The sequence below is a fragment of the Haemaphysalis longicornis genome, unplaced genomic scaffold, assembly GCF_048455015.1.
Source record: "Haemaphysalis longicornis isolate Haplotype H1 unplaced genomic scaffold, Haemaphysalis longicornis Haplotype H1 scaffold_7, whole genome shotgun sequence".
Lineage (NCBI taxonomy): Eukaryota > Metazoa > Arthropoda > Arachnida > Ixodida > Ixodidae > Haemaphysalis > Haemaphysalis longicornis.
In genome coordinates this window covers 4,754,030-4,769,676 of record NW_027526422.1, presented here as the reverse complement: position 1 = coordinate 4,769,676, position 15,647 = coordinate 4,754,030, and the positions used below count along the sequence as shown (strand labels likewise).

Sequence of the window (15,647 nt, the reverse complement as noted above, 5' to 3'; positions counted from 1 at the left end):
CGGGAAATTAAGAAGGAGGGATTCTATGGCAATACGAGAGGCAGTGCGTTGCTCTTCGAGGCTCAGGCCTCGAAGGCCTCGTTGCTCTTCGAGGCCTGAGAACCCGGGCATACACGGGTAGCTACAGGCAGCAGGATGAAACGTGTGCATGCTGCGGCAGTGATCGGGAAACTATAGACCATATTGTCAGGAGCTGCACAGAGATACGGCCACCGCGGGGTGAGGGGGAAACGACGCTGGCGGAGGCTTTGGGATTTGGGGCGAGGGGGAACCTCAACTTCAAGGCCATAGAGGTGACGAAGAGGCGACTGGAGTGGTGGTGGAGGAAAAGTAGGGAAGGGATGGGTACGAAGGCGGAGTAATCATGCGGACGAGAATTTAGAACAGCGAGGGGAGAAAAAAGGGGGATGGGGGCGATGAGTTTAAAACAGAAAAGAGGGAGAGATGGGAGGGAGGAAGCAAATCTATAGGTTAGCTGGGAGTAGGGCAGGTAAACGTAATAAAACAGGCAAGTCGGTTGCTGACAACCGACGCCCCAATTCAAAGGGAAAGCCACTAATCATCATCATCATCATCATCATCAACTGCAGTGTCCGGCGCGAACGCGGGTTTTCTTCGGCGGCATACCGGGCATACGTCGCGTTGGCGATCGCGGAGGCGGCGATGTGGCGGCGGCGGTAGCGACCTGCACTTTCTCGTTTCTGCCGCGCAACAGATTGCCGCGCCGTCCGGGCGCCTGGTTGTAGCTTACGAGGGCTCTCCTACTTAGGTTGGCTTCCGAACAAATGCCTGCCGCCAACATCTCCTAAAGTTATTCTCTTTCTCTTTGTGTATGGAGGGAGGTGGGGGCGCACAGTTTATCGTGTACGACTGCGCGCTGGGCTGACCTGCAGGCCTTCGGCGACCGTCGTCAAAGTCCCGGGCAAAGGCGTCCGTGTGTCTAGACGGGGGGGACAGTATTGCAAAGGAGTATTGGGGGGGGGGGGGGGGGGGGAGGAGGCGAGGATACACGGCGCGCCAGCCAACCCGTATGCTCGAACAAGCGCTGTTTCGAATACGCGTCGGTGTCGCCGACTACGAGAAAAGGAAAACAAAAAAAGCAAAGGGTGGGGAGAAAGCAGGCGCCGGCTGGTAGGCGCCGCCGAAGTAAAAAAAAAGAAAACTTCGTAGAGCAAAAGTAAGGTCCCTGAAATTAGGGACCTTAAGCAAAAGTGGTGGTGGGATCCCCCACGACAGATACCAACGGCATAGAAGCGCGGTTACGTGAAGAATGAACCCAAACTTAGGACATAATTGCAGTACGCGCGTTGCGCATAAATGTTCCGTGCTTTTGATCAGTTGAGCCATGTTAAAAATACTGCTTTACCGTTAAATTTGAGGATGTGAAGGAATTATAGTACAGCGTGACGTCGTTATAACAAAAGCGTGTAGGAAGCTGCCAGATAATTCTAAGCGTGCAGCTGTGGCAAAACTGCAAAACAAGAAAATGTTAGTTGAACTTGCACAGTGCTTGCGATATATTAAACATTTAAAATTCTAATATATGTACAGTAGAAAGATCTAAACAAAATAACTAACAACTGTGCGGCCGCTGCAAATATTTTACTTTCTCAATGTGTCTTTTTTATGCTGTCCGTTTCTTTACCGACTTCAACAACTTATTTTTTACCTCTTACGCAACCTTTTCTTTACCCTCTGGTATTCTTTAAGAAAACGTGTAGTGAAAAGTTGAGTTTTATCTGTGCCATAAGTGAACTTTCTTGTGTATATCTTTTTTCTTTTTCGTCCATACTGCACGTGTTTGAAATTGAACGGTTTGGTTCATATTTTGCTTTATACTGTCATTTTACTACCAACTATTATTGCATTAACAATATAATTTGCCAATAAGTTTGCCAATTTATTTGCATTTTTAAAAACAAATCCTTTCGTTTTTAAGCGAAGCTTTCTTTGCCTGGCTGATGGAGACCGTTTGCGAAAACGCACTGCAGGAAAGCCAACTTTTTGACGATGATGATCGTGGCGGGTGAAGTGAAAGGAGTTTGAACCCCAGCGATCAAAATTGAAACCCCCAACGATCAAAATGCAGGCCCCAAAAGCTTCGCGTTTCAACCTTATTTGTCGTTAGACAAATGGCATTTGAGTTTTACAACAGCGAATGCTGTTTAAGCTGGTGGTTGGGCCGGCGAACCTGCGCAGAAAAACCTCGCCGAGCGAGGACGTCGTCGTGCGCGCCGACACCACTCGACCTTGTCGAACGCTCTGCCCCAGCCTGCCAGTCATGGAGAACTTTCAGCGGCAAGTTCGGAAATCCATGTGAGATGCAAAAGTCCGGTCTGTAATGAAGGGAGAGATGGTGCAATAGAAGAAGAGCGCCACTCCCAAAGACGACCAAGCGCAGAGCGAAAGCCGCTACGCCGCTACTCGAGAACGGAGGAGACGACTTTGGTACAATCCCGAATATCGCGCCGGTGAAGCAGCAGCGAAACGTCCGATCCGGAGTTACGAGCTCACGTGCATTGTACATACATAATGACCGAGTGTTCATTGCTCTTTTGGGGCTAACCACGACACCACGCAGAGAGCTTGACCGTGTCTCAAAGCATAACCAAGCAAAAAACTTGGCCGAGCCTCCAACCATAATGGCGGATAAACTTAACCGAACCGAAAATAAGTCGGGTGGGGCCGCCAGTTTCGCTGTTTGTCCACTCTTCGCGCAACTACAGTGCGAAGCTGCTCCATTTTTTGTTAATATTCTGCATTAGGCTGTTAGCGTAACTTGAGCGGGTTTTCGCATGTGACCACCGTTATGTAATATACGCTTTCACAAGAGAATTTATTGAATTGTAAAACAATAAAGAAGTAAATAAAAGTCGCTGGTTTTGTGAGCAATAACTATGCGTTCCTGATTACTTTGTGTGTGCATACACAGTAATCCCTCGTTATAACGAACACAGCGCGACGGCGAAAAATTTCGTTATAAGCGGTATTTTGATATAAGCGACCACTCGAGAAAACTAAACTCGTAGAGCTTTATTTGCGCCACAACTGCGAGGAATCAAAGCACAATGTATTCTTTGAAACACAACTTTATTCAGGTGCAAGGAAGGCAGTGAGCTTTGGCTGTTTCATGTTCTTGCTGGGCGCGAGCAACCCCTTCTCCAATGTGACCAAGCAGTGACTGGCGTCCGCACGCCTCGCAGACTGCAGAGCGAAGGAAGAGGAGAAGGCTGTGGCCGCTTTTACAGGGGGGTGGGGGCGCCAAGGAACGCTACGAGAGTTTCGCGCTGGAAAGCGCCGCAAATTCTACAGCTGGAATCTGAGGTTGTGTTTGTTGAGCTCAAAAAACGTTTACCCGCTCATTGTGAGTACGCAGCACAATCATGAAAACTGACCGGTTTTAGGGGCTCTGCATGATTACTGGGCAATATTTTCCCGAGGTGTGCAGCCTTGAAGTTTGCAAAACGAGTTTTTGGGCACCCCGCTCTCGACGACACTTCGCGCACCGTCGCGTCCACGCCATGGACCAATGTCTCGGAAGAAAATTCAATCACCCTAACACGCATATCGACCATTTGTCTTAAATCGGATGGCGCAAAACGAGTATGACGGGCTCGAGAAAATCGCCGGGGAAACACCAGCTTGTCAACTCGCCATATTCACCGCCTGACTCGCCGCTAGGTCATCACTGCTCGGCGCCGCCTCCGCTCGCCACTTCACTCTAAGCGGGTCCAGCTCTTCGTGCGCTTCGAGTAATGCGGCCTAAAATGCATGCGTTTGGGTTGGGACCAGAAGAAATTTCGAATAAAGCGATATTTCGAGTAAAGCGATTTCGTCATAATGAGGGATTACAGTATATGTGCGCGCGCTTATGTTTTGTACGCGTGGTTTTACCTCTTTCCTGTAGAATTCCTCAGAACAATCAGAGTAGTCGTCAAAGATAAAGATGTTAATTACATTCATAGAGGGCTAAGACAGCCTTAATTTACGTGGCCGGTGTAGCAGCTCACATGGTTTGTGTAGATATTTCGTCAATAAAAGCTGCCTCTTCTGTCCCGTCCTATCTCGCGTGGTGAGCATTAGGCCTTTATTTTATTTTTCTTATTTTGATTGTGTCGACGTCCCAGTAGGGTTCCCCGATTTTCACAAGTATCAATGCATTGATTTTTGTTATGAGCGGCATTAGCCTTTTTGGCTGTCTACGGAACGAGTTTTCTGGGCATAGAATGCGTACTTATTTGAGCTAGAATTTAAATTTATCATTAATGGGGTCTCACGTTTTCTTAAGTCAATACACGGTTATTATACCCACCTGTCTTATTACCCCACTTTCAACGGGGTAAACTTCGCTTTTGGCAAGTGAAAACAAAAAATTCTCGCAAATTTTTCGCAAGCCATGAATCAAAGCTTTTCAGGACTTATGTAACCTAGTTCGTTCACGCTCTATAAAACAAAAAAACACTGCAAATTCTGACAGCGGTAGCAAACATAAAAAAGTTACAGCCGTTCCACTCTACGTGAAAACTGTTGTAAATGCAGAGCACTGATTCGCCATAATGGGCTGTAGCGCTGTTATCCGCTCACTGCTACCACCCAACGCATTTCAAATTTCCCGCCTTCGCAGTGCTCGCGCGCCCCCTGCCTGAAACTGCGCCAGCAGGAGTTCTGTTCGTTTTTTGCTTGTTTTCCCTCCCGCATCGCCGCCCGACGTTCACGAATGGCTGCGGCTTCTCGATGGCGAAGTTCGGCGTCGGCGGCTCGCTTGCGGCGCTTGCGCTCAGCATCCGCAGCACGCCGCCGCGCCGCCTTCTCATCCCGCGTAGACATTGTCGATGAAGTCGATGGTGAAACGTGAAACGTGCCGTGAACCCCCTGCCGCGGCTATGACGCAACGTGGAGCGGCTATGACGCAACGTGGCGCGGCTATGACGCAACACAATCCAACACAATCCACTTTAATCCAATCCAAATCCAAACCAATCCAATCCAAGCCAAGCCAAGCCAAGCCAATCCAAGCCAATCCAAGCCAATGCCAGACCGACGGGGAGCGATGCGGACTACGGACGCCAACGCGGGTGACATCGTGAGTTACTGAAATGCTCTGCATTTAAAAAAAAGATCCGTTCGGAAGGAAAACTCGGTAAAGCTGCTGCCATCTTTCAAAGCACTGGCTAGCGTGTGCAATTAATCGTATCGCTTAGCGCGCTATCCACGGCACTAAATTTTCCCAATAAATTCATTACAGACAGCCCTCCAAACAGTTTATTCCAAAGAGCAATCCAAGCTGGAACAGGGCTCACAGCGGGGATGTCCAGTAAAACTGGTAAAACACCGCCACGAAAGGATAGAAAGATGGGAGCAAGGTGTAGCAAGGCGGGCTTGGCCTTGAGCGCCGTTGATTGAGCGCTGGGCACAAGAGGCGGTGGAGGCAGGCGGCGCCGTCGTGTCGCGGCGGCGGTCATGATGGCGACGATGGCGACGAGCTGCCAGGCAGCCGCCACCCTCCCCCTTCCCCCCACATTTTCCCATCCGCAAGCGGCGCCAGCCTGCCGCACAGGAGTACAGCTTGATCCTAAACTACGCCGTCACGTGTTCATTTGGAAAGTTTCCGCGAAATAAGGGGAAGGACGGGAGAGAGGATCGGATTCACTAACACCCCTAAAAAAGCTACGCTTGAGAGTACTGACACTTCGTGCACCAGGAAGCGTCTGGGGCCATTTTGTTTCTGTCTGTCGTGCTGCCACCTCTCCCAACGAAACCGCTGCTGGTTGTGACGGGCAGAGTGCGACCGGGCGCTCTAGCGTCCGCGCTGTAGAGTAAAAGAGAAAGGAGAGGCGCCCAGAAACAAAATGGCTGCGCCAATGTGTAAATAATTATCACGTGGTGCCGACCGACCAATGAAAATGCTGGCGGCACACAACAATCAGAGAAAAGAGTGCCGCTACTCTAAAAGCCTTTATTTCGTAACGTTAGAATTAACCCGGCAGTCGGCACCATAGCACCGCACATTTCGCGAGTGCACCCGCCACTCACGAGTGGCGAGCGGGGCTCACTACTTGCGAGTAGTGAGAGCACTCGCACTCGTGTGTGGTGAGAGCACTCGCACTCGTGTGTGGTGAGAGCACTCGCACTCGTGTGTGGTGAGTGGGGCTCACCGCGAGTGGAACTTGCACTCGTGAGTGGTGAGCGGGGCTCGCCGCGAGTGGCACTCGCACTCGCGAGTGGCGAGTGGCGCTCGCCGCGAGTGGCACTCGCACTCGCGAGTGGTGAGTGGGGCTCGCCGTGAGTGGCACTCGCACTCGCGAGTGGTGAGTGGGGCTCGCCGCGAGTGGCACTCGCACTCGTGAGTGGTGAGCGGGGCTCGCCGCGAGTGGCACTCGCACTCGTGAGTGGTGAGCGGGGCTCGCCGCGAGTGGCACTCGCACTCGTGAGTGGTGAGCGGGGCTCGCCGCGAGTGGAACTTGCACTCGTGAGTGGTGAGCGGGGCTCGCCGCGAGTGGAACTCGCACTCGCGAGTGGCGAGTGGCGCTCGCCGCGAGTGGCACTCGCACTCGCGAGTGGCGAGTAGCGTTCGCCGCGAGTAGCACTCGCACTCGCGAGTGGCGAGTGGGGCTCGCCGCGAGTGGCACTCGCACTCACTCGCACTCGCACTCACCAGCCCACAACGATGACGAGGCTCACTCACCACTCACTCTTGAGTGGTGACTGGGGGGTGTGTGAGTGCACTCGTGAGTGAGTTTGCCGACCTATGGTCCTCTCCGTGAGCCCATTGGACTGGGGGTGATACGGTGCTGTTCGGAGGTGTACTATGTTATTCGGCTTCATAAAATTGCGAAATTTCCAACTCGTAAACCGTGGGCCATTATCGGATACCAGCGTCCGGGCCAACCCGAATGTACTGAACAAGGTGCGCAGAGCCTCTATGGTGGCGTGCGTGGTGGAACTCTTCATGGGTATCGCTTCTATCCACTTACTGTGTGAATCCACAACAATCAGTAGCATGTGACCATCGATCGGCCCCACAAAATCGATATGCAGCCTCGACCAACGCTCATCCGTCTCCGGCCATGCAGCACGGTGTTTCTTGGGGGGCATAGGAGCAGCAACTGGGGCAGGACTTAACCATGTGCTCAATGTCATTATCGATCCGGGGGTACCACATCAAGGAGCGCCCTAGCCGCTTCATTGAGCAAATTCCTTGATGAGTATCATGCAGCAGACGTAACATCACTGATCGGGCACTCTTAGGGACGATCACTCGATGGCCCCAGTAGAGAAGCCCGTAACTCCCCGTTATCTCAGCCTTCCGGTTGAAGTAAGGCATCAAGTGCTGGTACTCAGGCCCCAAATTTGTTGGCCACCCCTCCTGCACCATTTTTGTACCTTTGCTAAATCGTCATCGCGCTCCGTGAGAGTGCCCAGTTGCTTTGCGGACATGACACCATCATTGAGGGCTTCCGTGAGCCGGACATACTCACTGTCCCCAGTTTCTTCCTGCGTCTCTGGCTGGGAAGTTGCTGACGTGGGGAGCCGGCTGAGGGCATCTGCTGGAACGTTGTCTTTCCCGGGCTGGTGTTTGATGACGTAATCGTATGCGCTGAGCAGCAGGGCCCATCGCTGGATTCGCGCAGCGGCCATCACGGGTACTGGCCTGTCTGTATGAAAAAGTCCCACAAGAGGTTTATGGTCCGTCATCAATGTGAAAGTAAGTATTGCCCAGTAAGTATTGCCGGAATTTTGATGCACCAAACACAAGTGCCAAGGCTTCACGCTCCAGCTGCGAGTAATTTTTCTCAGCTTCCGTCAATAACCGAGACTGGAACCCTATGGGCCGAAGTACCCCGCCCCCGACATCGTGTGAAAGCACTGCGCCGATTCCGTCCGGGGAGTCATCGCATTCCAGGACTAGCGGCCTGTGTGGGTCAAAATGCGCCAGAAAATCTGCGGATTTGAGGTCTTTCACCCTGCTGAATGCCTGTTGTTGAGGGGTACCCCACTCCCACTTAGCTTCCTTCCGGAGTAGCTGATATAAGGGCGCCATGGCGGTCGATGCGTTGGGAAGACATTTGTGGTAGTACGTGACCATGCCAAGGTAGGACCTTAATTCTGCGGGATTCCGCGGTGCCTGAACCTCCAGGACGGCGTCTATGTTATCCGTTTTTGGTTGAAGACCTCGAGCGCTGATTCGATGTCCCAAAAAATCCACCTCTGGTTGGCGGAACTTGCACTTGTATGCGTTCAAGCGCACGCCACAATCCTGGAAACGCTTCAATACTGCGCGCAGTGTAGTGCAGTCATTGCGTTTCTCTGCCACGATGACGTCATCTAGGTAGACCTGAACACCCGGAAGCCCCTGCAAAATGGTCTCCATACGACGTTGAAACACGGCCGGCGCGGACGCCACTCCAAAATGCAGGCGAGTGAAGCTGAACAGTCCCTTATGCGTGTTTATGGTCGTGAGTAGCATGGCTTCCTCATCCAACGGAAGCTGGTTGTACGCCTCCCGCAAGTCTATCGTGGTAAAAACTTCACCTTAATTGCATTATTAGGAAAGCCTACAAACAGGTGGTTGGAATTCCAATTAACGCATCTACTGAACATTTCGAAGCAATGGGTATCCATAATAGCCTTGAAGAGCTTCTTGAGGCGCAGAGAATAGCACAACTTCAACGGCTCTCCAGTAGCGAAACGGGGCGCACTATCCTTCAACAGCTCCACATTACTTACGCCTCCCAGCATGGGGAAAAAGTGATGCTTACTGACTCACAGCGGGCGCATATCCGTACATCTCCACTTCCTCGAAATATGCAAGCGGTATACAACGTTGATCGACGCCTAGCCAGGACGGCTGCTCTCCACCGCCGCCTTCGAGAGGAGAAACAAGTGTTCTACGTCGACTCCGCAGAATACCCAGACAGAGCGGCCATGAGCATAGTGGCCGTGGATCAGCAGGGTAATTCAACTGCATCTGGTTCAGTCTGTACAATTCACCCAGAGACCGGGGAGGAAGCAGCCATTGCACTTGCCATATCCTCCACACCCGCAAAAATAATTGTGACTGATTCGAAAACAGCCATTAGAAACTTTGAGAAGGGTAGAATTTCACCCCAAGCGCAGCGCCTTCTTCAACCCTTTACTGGGTCTAAACTCCGCGAGGTTCTCCTTATGTGGACACCAGCACATTTGTCCTTGTCAGGTAATGAGCATGCTCACGAAGCGGCCCGAGGTTTCAGCTACGGGGACCGCCTCGATCTTGATGAGCAATCGCTACATACGGGGGGCAGGGACAGGCTTGTGAGATATAGGGACATAACCGCTCACTATCGCTTAGGCCACCTGAAGTACCCGCCGGCGCATCCCTCCCTCAGTCGGTGGCAGTCTGTGGCCTGGCGACTCTTGCAGTCCAACCCCTTTCCGAACCCCGTAGCCTACAGCCGCCTATACCCAGACCTTTACAAAGAGCAATGTAGATGGTGCTCCGAACGAGCTAACCTGCAGCACATGGTATGGGCCTGTCCCGAGAAACCACAACACACATCACAGACAATAGTGATCAGGACTCTGGAGCAATGGGAGGCCGTGTTGCTCAGCCCCGACCAAGAGACTCAACGCAGCCTTGTCCAATTGGCCGAAGATGCCGCTAGGGCTCACGGGCTCCTGGCCGCCATCTGACGGGGAAGGACCATCGAACGCTCCCTTTCGTCCCCTTCCCTCCCCCACTTTGGGCAAAATAAAGTTCTCATCACCATCATCACCGCCGTTCAATGTCGCCAGGATATCCTCCACCCGTGGCAACGGATATTGCTCCGTGTGACAGGCTTTGTTTACTGTTAGTTTAGAATCGCCGCAAAGGCGGATGCAGCCATTCCGTTTCACTACCGGTACCACCGGCGCGGCCCACTTCGAATGAGGCACCGGGACACTAATACCCGCGCCCGAAAAGCGGTCCAGTTCAGCGCCGACCTTTGGGCAAAAAGCATAAGGAACTACGCGTGCTTTCCAAAATTTCGGCACCACGTTTTCTGGAGTCTGGAAGTGTACCGGAGGCCCTTTTATGAGCCCAAAACCTGGCGCGAACACATCAGCGAATTCGGCTAGCAACCGGCCCACGTTAATGTCGTCAGCTCCGACTAACGGCAGTTGCTCACCTGGCGTGTTCACGTTCATGACCGGTGCCTCGAGCATGTGGAACGCTTGAATCAGGTCGCGTCCGCAGAGGTTGGGGCCGGAGCAACCAAGGACTTGCAAAGATCCATCCCTCGACCGGTTTCCGCACGAAACCTTGAGCTTCAGTTGTCCCCGCACTGGAAGCTGTCCCAGGAAGCTGGTCAGTTTCAATGGTGAACCACACAGCTTGGGCCACACTGCTTTGTTCCGTTCATATCTGGGTCACGTGATGACCGAAATCGGTGAGCCTGTGTCGACCTGCATGTCAACTGGTACCCCAGCACAATCCAAGGTGCGCACGATGGGTTGCGTAATGCCGATTTGGCCGATATGACTCTTCGCTGCCTCCAGCGCGAACACACCGTCGGTGCCCGTGTCTTCCTCCCGTGACGACCAGGCGTGTACTTAGCGCACTGGTGGCACCACCCCGAAACCACTCTCACGGCGGCAACGGCTCGGGCGATATGACCGCGTTGTTTGCATTTGAAGCATGACGCCGATCGGAAGCGGCAATCCTCGGGTCCGTGCCCTTTTGCTCCGCAGCGGTAGCACGCAATCTGTGTCCGGCTTTTTTGGCGATAGGACTGGCCTCCCAGCGCATGCACAGTTCCCTCAGCGGCGGAGCTTATTATCTCTTGCGCGTTGGCTTCGGCCATTTCGGCGGATATGGCAATTTCTTGCGCTTCACTCCTCGTCAGCTGTGGTTTCGCGAGTAGCTGCCGACGCACTCCTGCGCTTTGCAGTCCACACACGATGCGATCTCGAAGCATTCTATCCAACGATGTACCGAAATTGCTGGTGTCCGCTATCTGTCGAATCGCCACGATAAAATCCTTGACCGGTTCGCCAGGCAGCTGGTTGCGGGTGAAGAATTCATGACTGTGCTATCTCGTTCAGTTGCGGTGAAAAGTGCTGTTTAAGCAAGGCTACCACTTGAGGGTACGAAAGTTCATTCACCTTATCCGGAGCACAGCGTCCGCTCAGTACGTCGACGGTGTGGGTGGACAGTGCAGTCACCAGCAGGGCCCGCTTGTTTTTGTCTTCCGTGATGCCGTTTCCCTCAAAGAAGGCTTCCAGCCGAACCTGGTAAGCGGGCCACTTGTCGCTCGTCTCGTCGCACTGCGGCGGGCTGGCGTATCCTCCCGTGGGTGCAGCGGTCATGGTGGACTGAGTTCACGCCCCGTTCTCACCCCATCCTCGTCGCCACTGAAACGAACACGCCGGGGCAGTGGCTGGGCCAAGACAAAACGTTTATTGCGATAGCGCGGGTTAATGTAGCGTTGTGCGAGAGGGGTTAAGAGAGAGGGAAGGAGAAGCAGCAGTGGTGATAACGGCGGCTTCGGCTGGCGTGACATCACAGATACATCACTAATGATGCACGCGCTGCCGCTGGTCACCCTGCGGATACCCCACTGGCGGCAGCTGGAGGGCGACCATCGAAAGGGCGTTCGCGCCTGCCTGGGTCAGCCCCGAAACTCGCAGTGCGACAGGACGCTGGCTGCGGCAGGGGTGTGGGCGCTCGAGATGACGGCCGAGCAGCGCGCCCTGGGCCACATCGACCGCGGCTGCGCCGAGCCGAGGGGGGCGGCCCCCTGCTGCAGCGGCTGCACACCCACCGGCACTCGCGCATGGGGCGCATGCTGGCCTGTACAAGCGAGGGGTGGGCACCATAGACATGGGGCCCCCCAGCCGCCCTCCGGACCTGGCGGCCGTGCTGCACCTGGAGATTCCGGGCCTGCGCAGCAAGCGGCGCACGCCCCACTGCGGGCTGCTGCAGCTGACCCGGGCCGTCGTCTGGAAAGACCTGGAGGGCCACACCCTGGTCTACTCGGATGGCTCTGTGCGGCAGCGGCTGGGCTCGGCTACAGCAGCCGCCGTGCTGGGGTAGGCCACCCGGCAGGCCCGGCTGCACTACGCCGCATCCTCGGCCACGGCAGAGCTTGTGGGGTCCAGCTGGGCCTGGACCTGCTGCTGGAGCTGGAGCCCGCACCCGAGCGCTGCGCCCTGCTGTGCGACTACTCCCGGGTGGCTCTGCTGCGCATCAGGGAGGGCGACCCGCACTCCCCTCTGGTTCGGGGCGTGCGCGAGAAGGCGGAGCGGCTGGCAAATAGGGGCGCCCGGCTGCGGCTGCGTGGGTGCCCGGCCACATCGGGCTCGAGGGCAACGAGCAGGCGGACGACCTGGCCGCCGAGGCCCACGAGCTGACCCCTCCCCGGCCACGGATGCCCAGGCAGCGGCGGACGACTCCCACCTGCTTATACAGCGGCACGTGCAGGCACAGCACCCGGACCCACGGCTGGCCTCTGGAGAGAGAGAGAGAGAGAATACATTTATGGAGCGTTTAAATTGGAAGTGGTTCCTTATTCACTAGAGCCGATATGATGTCATGGCCGCCTGCGCCCGGTCGACCAGCGCTAGCTGGGTCGCCAGGGAGGAGCTGGACATCAAAATCTCCCATTGCTCTCTAAAAAAGGGGGTGGGGGATGGAGGAAGGGTGGATTTTCTGAGCTGAAGTCGCACTCCCCAATTAGGTGGCGGAGTGATCCTGGTTTTTTACAAAATTTGCATTCGGCCGAGTATTGCTCCGGGAACATGAGGTGTAGCCTTGTTGGGTGGGGGAAGGACTCAGATTGAATGAGGCGAAAGACTGTCTGCTGCTCCTTAGAGAGGCTAGGATGAGGTGGAGGGAGTGTCTGTCTTTCTAGCTGGTAGTGCTGCGTGATTTCTCTGGAAGTAATAAGCGGGCAGTACTCCACACCTTCCTCCGCAGCCTGGGGTGCGAGTGCGCAGGCTTGTTGGTGGTGTTGCGACCGGGCGGGGGCACCCGATCCGAGCTCCGTGGCCTCCGACATACGAGTGGTAGCGTGTATGATGCGAGCGGCCAGCCGCTGTTGCAGCCGTGAAGAAGTCCAGAAGCCGTATAGCTAACGTAACTGTTTACTTCATAGCGAGAGGTGAGCCGAAGCCAAAGAACAATGCCCCGACGGCCGAGGTTACAATACGGGACTCGAGCAGAGCGACAACATCGATTCGCTGCTCTAACAGGAATGGTTTACAACGCTTGGGCAGCTCTATTTATATCCAAAAGCGACAACGGTCAAACGCAACAGGCTGGAACACGCACAACACTCTTTCCAGAGTTCGTAAGCCGTTCATAGCCTCGGGCACGTTGAGTCCGAGAGAGGGGAGAGAGGAGGACTCCGTTGCGATCGACGGGGCCTCTGTGTCCTTGAAGAGCGTGGAGACGAGCCACGCCGCCAACCGCCGAAGTTTTGATGGGCTGAGAGCGAAGCGTCTGACGCGGCTTGTCGCAACTTGCCACCGACATGGTTGCGCCTGTTTTCGAAGGAGCACGAGTGGCTTCGCTGCACAGCCGAGGAGTGATGCGGGGAAGTACTGCGGCACTGGCCCATTCGTAATAGCTTCTCCGCCAGGGTTCCGAGATCCCGATAGATAAGGGTCTGCAACCGTTGTCTGGAGGGATGCTTTCGAAGTGAAGTGCTCGGCAGACGCTCGACTCCAGGCCTTGGCTGTACGACACCGTGCTGGAGCTTCACCGGGCGGGTCACTGGACGAGTAGCGGCTCCCCAAGAACGTCTCTGGCTTGGTCAGGCAAGCAACAGAACAACGTAGGAAGACACAACCGCATCGCCGGCAAGTGCGAAGACAAATCAACACTGAAGATCTATCAGGCTTTTAGTTGCGAAAAAGTACGCGAATAACTAACTACTCTAGTTATATTTTTGCCCAGCAGTACTTTAGACAAGTGACAAACCTGAAAGGTGACATTTCGCGTGATTGGAAATGTCCCACACAAAAAGAAATGTAATCGTAAAGGGCGAAACCTGCTCCAGGAAAAACAATTAATTTGAGAAAGTCAGCCGTCTACAAGCCACTTCTCGCGCTGAGAGCTGCGATCCGAGCTCTCTTCAATGCCCCGAGCTTTTCCCTTTTTGTACCGCACTTTAGGTGCGCCTGCTTCCTGAAAACGACTGCTGCGACCGCGTGAAATGACACCGGTCGTCTTCGACAAAGGTCGAGCGCGCGGAGGATCGAACGAGATTTTCCAACGTTCAAACGACAGGCGCGCACTCCTTCTTGGAGGCGGCGTCCCCTTGGCGCGATGCGAGCTCAAGGCTTTGCCCCTGGGCGTGCCCGCACTGAAACACGCGCCACAAGAACGCGCGGTTTTTCCTCTACCCTTCTTGCTCGCTTTTTCGCGAACGCGTTCGGCAAGCAAACGCCGGAACGCGTTTGCGTTCTCTGCTCTGCTCTGCTGTTCGGTTTCCGACTTCGGCTCAGCCGCAGTCGACACCGCAACCTCAACTAGCTCAGCCCATATTGGCCTATCGTCGGGAGCATCAGCTGGAAGTGACAAGGGCACGACGTGCTCATAAGGCACCTTGTAGTTCCCAACAGTCACTACCTCGTCGTCCCTCGCCTTTTCCGCAACACCCTCAGTAAGCGAACACCGAAGGGTGTTTTCGTTCTGTTCTGCGGCTGTCAAGGCTACACTAGATCCAAGCTGCCCTGTCTCAAGACGGCTCAGCCGCCCCAGACACCTGAATCTCTTCGAGCTCGGCTGGCCGTTGCTCGAGGTCAGTTACCTGAGCTGGTGGCAGGACGGAATCGGCTTGCTCAGTGGCGAGATCGTCACGACTCCCAACTGAACCGTGCAAACCGTTCGCTCCCTCGGCAGCAGGCTTTGCCACCACCTCGCTCGTTTCCGCATTACCGTCTGAAGGAACGACCTCCGTTTCAGCGGACTCGTGCGGCCTCTCGGTAGCCTCATGGTTTACGCATTCCAGCGAAACCTCGCTATCTCGCGAAATGTTCATGTTCAGACCGGTAGCCACTCCCAAGGCCTCCCGTGAATTTGAACCGTCCGAACACTCCGCCGAGATCTCCAAAACAACCTCCGACGCATTATCGCACTCAGTGGACACGTGGTCACAGTGGCAGAGGAGTTCTATAGGGATCTGTACAGCAGCCGGGACATACAGGATAATGCCGAACGAGACAGTAGTTCAGAGGAGATAGACATCCCACCAGTAACGACCGAAGCAGTAAGGAATGCTTTGAAAGAAATGAAAGGGGGCAAAGCACCTGGTGAGGATCAGATAACAGCAGACCTCTTGAAGGATGGCGGAGAAATTGTACTTGAAAAACTGGCAAACCTGTATACGCAATGCCTAATGACCGGAATGGTACCGGAATCTTGGAAGAACGCGAACATCATCCTAATCCATAAGAAAGGCGACATGAAGGACTTGAAAAATTACAGGCCGATCAGCTTACTGTCAGTCGTCTACAAGGTATTTACCAAGGTAATCGCTAACCGAATCTCTGCAACCTTAGATTTCAGTCAACCTAAAGAACAAGCAGGGTTCTGTAAAGGTTATTCAACAATGGACCATATTCACACGATCAATCAGGTGATAGAGAAGTGCGCTGAGTATACTGAACCCCTATATATAGCC

The 15,647-nt window shown here is 54.2% G+C and overlaps 1 protein-coding gene and 1 pseudogene across 3 annotated transcripts in view; one reads left to right on the top strand and one right to left on the bottom strand.

Moving 5' to 3' along the window:
* The window catches only part of LOC144144349 (uncharacterized), a 74,412-nt gene that overhangs the window by 13,651 nt on the left and 45,114 nt on the right, over positions 1–15,647 (top strand). The gene's annotated exons all lie outside the window — the stretch shown is intronic.
* On the bottom strand, positions 6,882–11,328 carry LOC144146768 (uncharacterized; annotated as a pseudogene). Its single transcript, XR_013317698.1, has 2 exons — positions 10,149–11,328; positions 6,882–7,655 (listed from the first exon to the last, which is right to left on the bottom strand). The product of XR_013317698.1 is annotated as an uncharacterized LOC144146768 (transcript).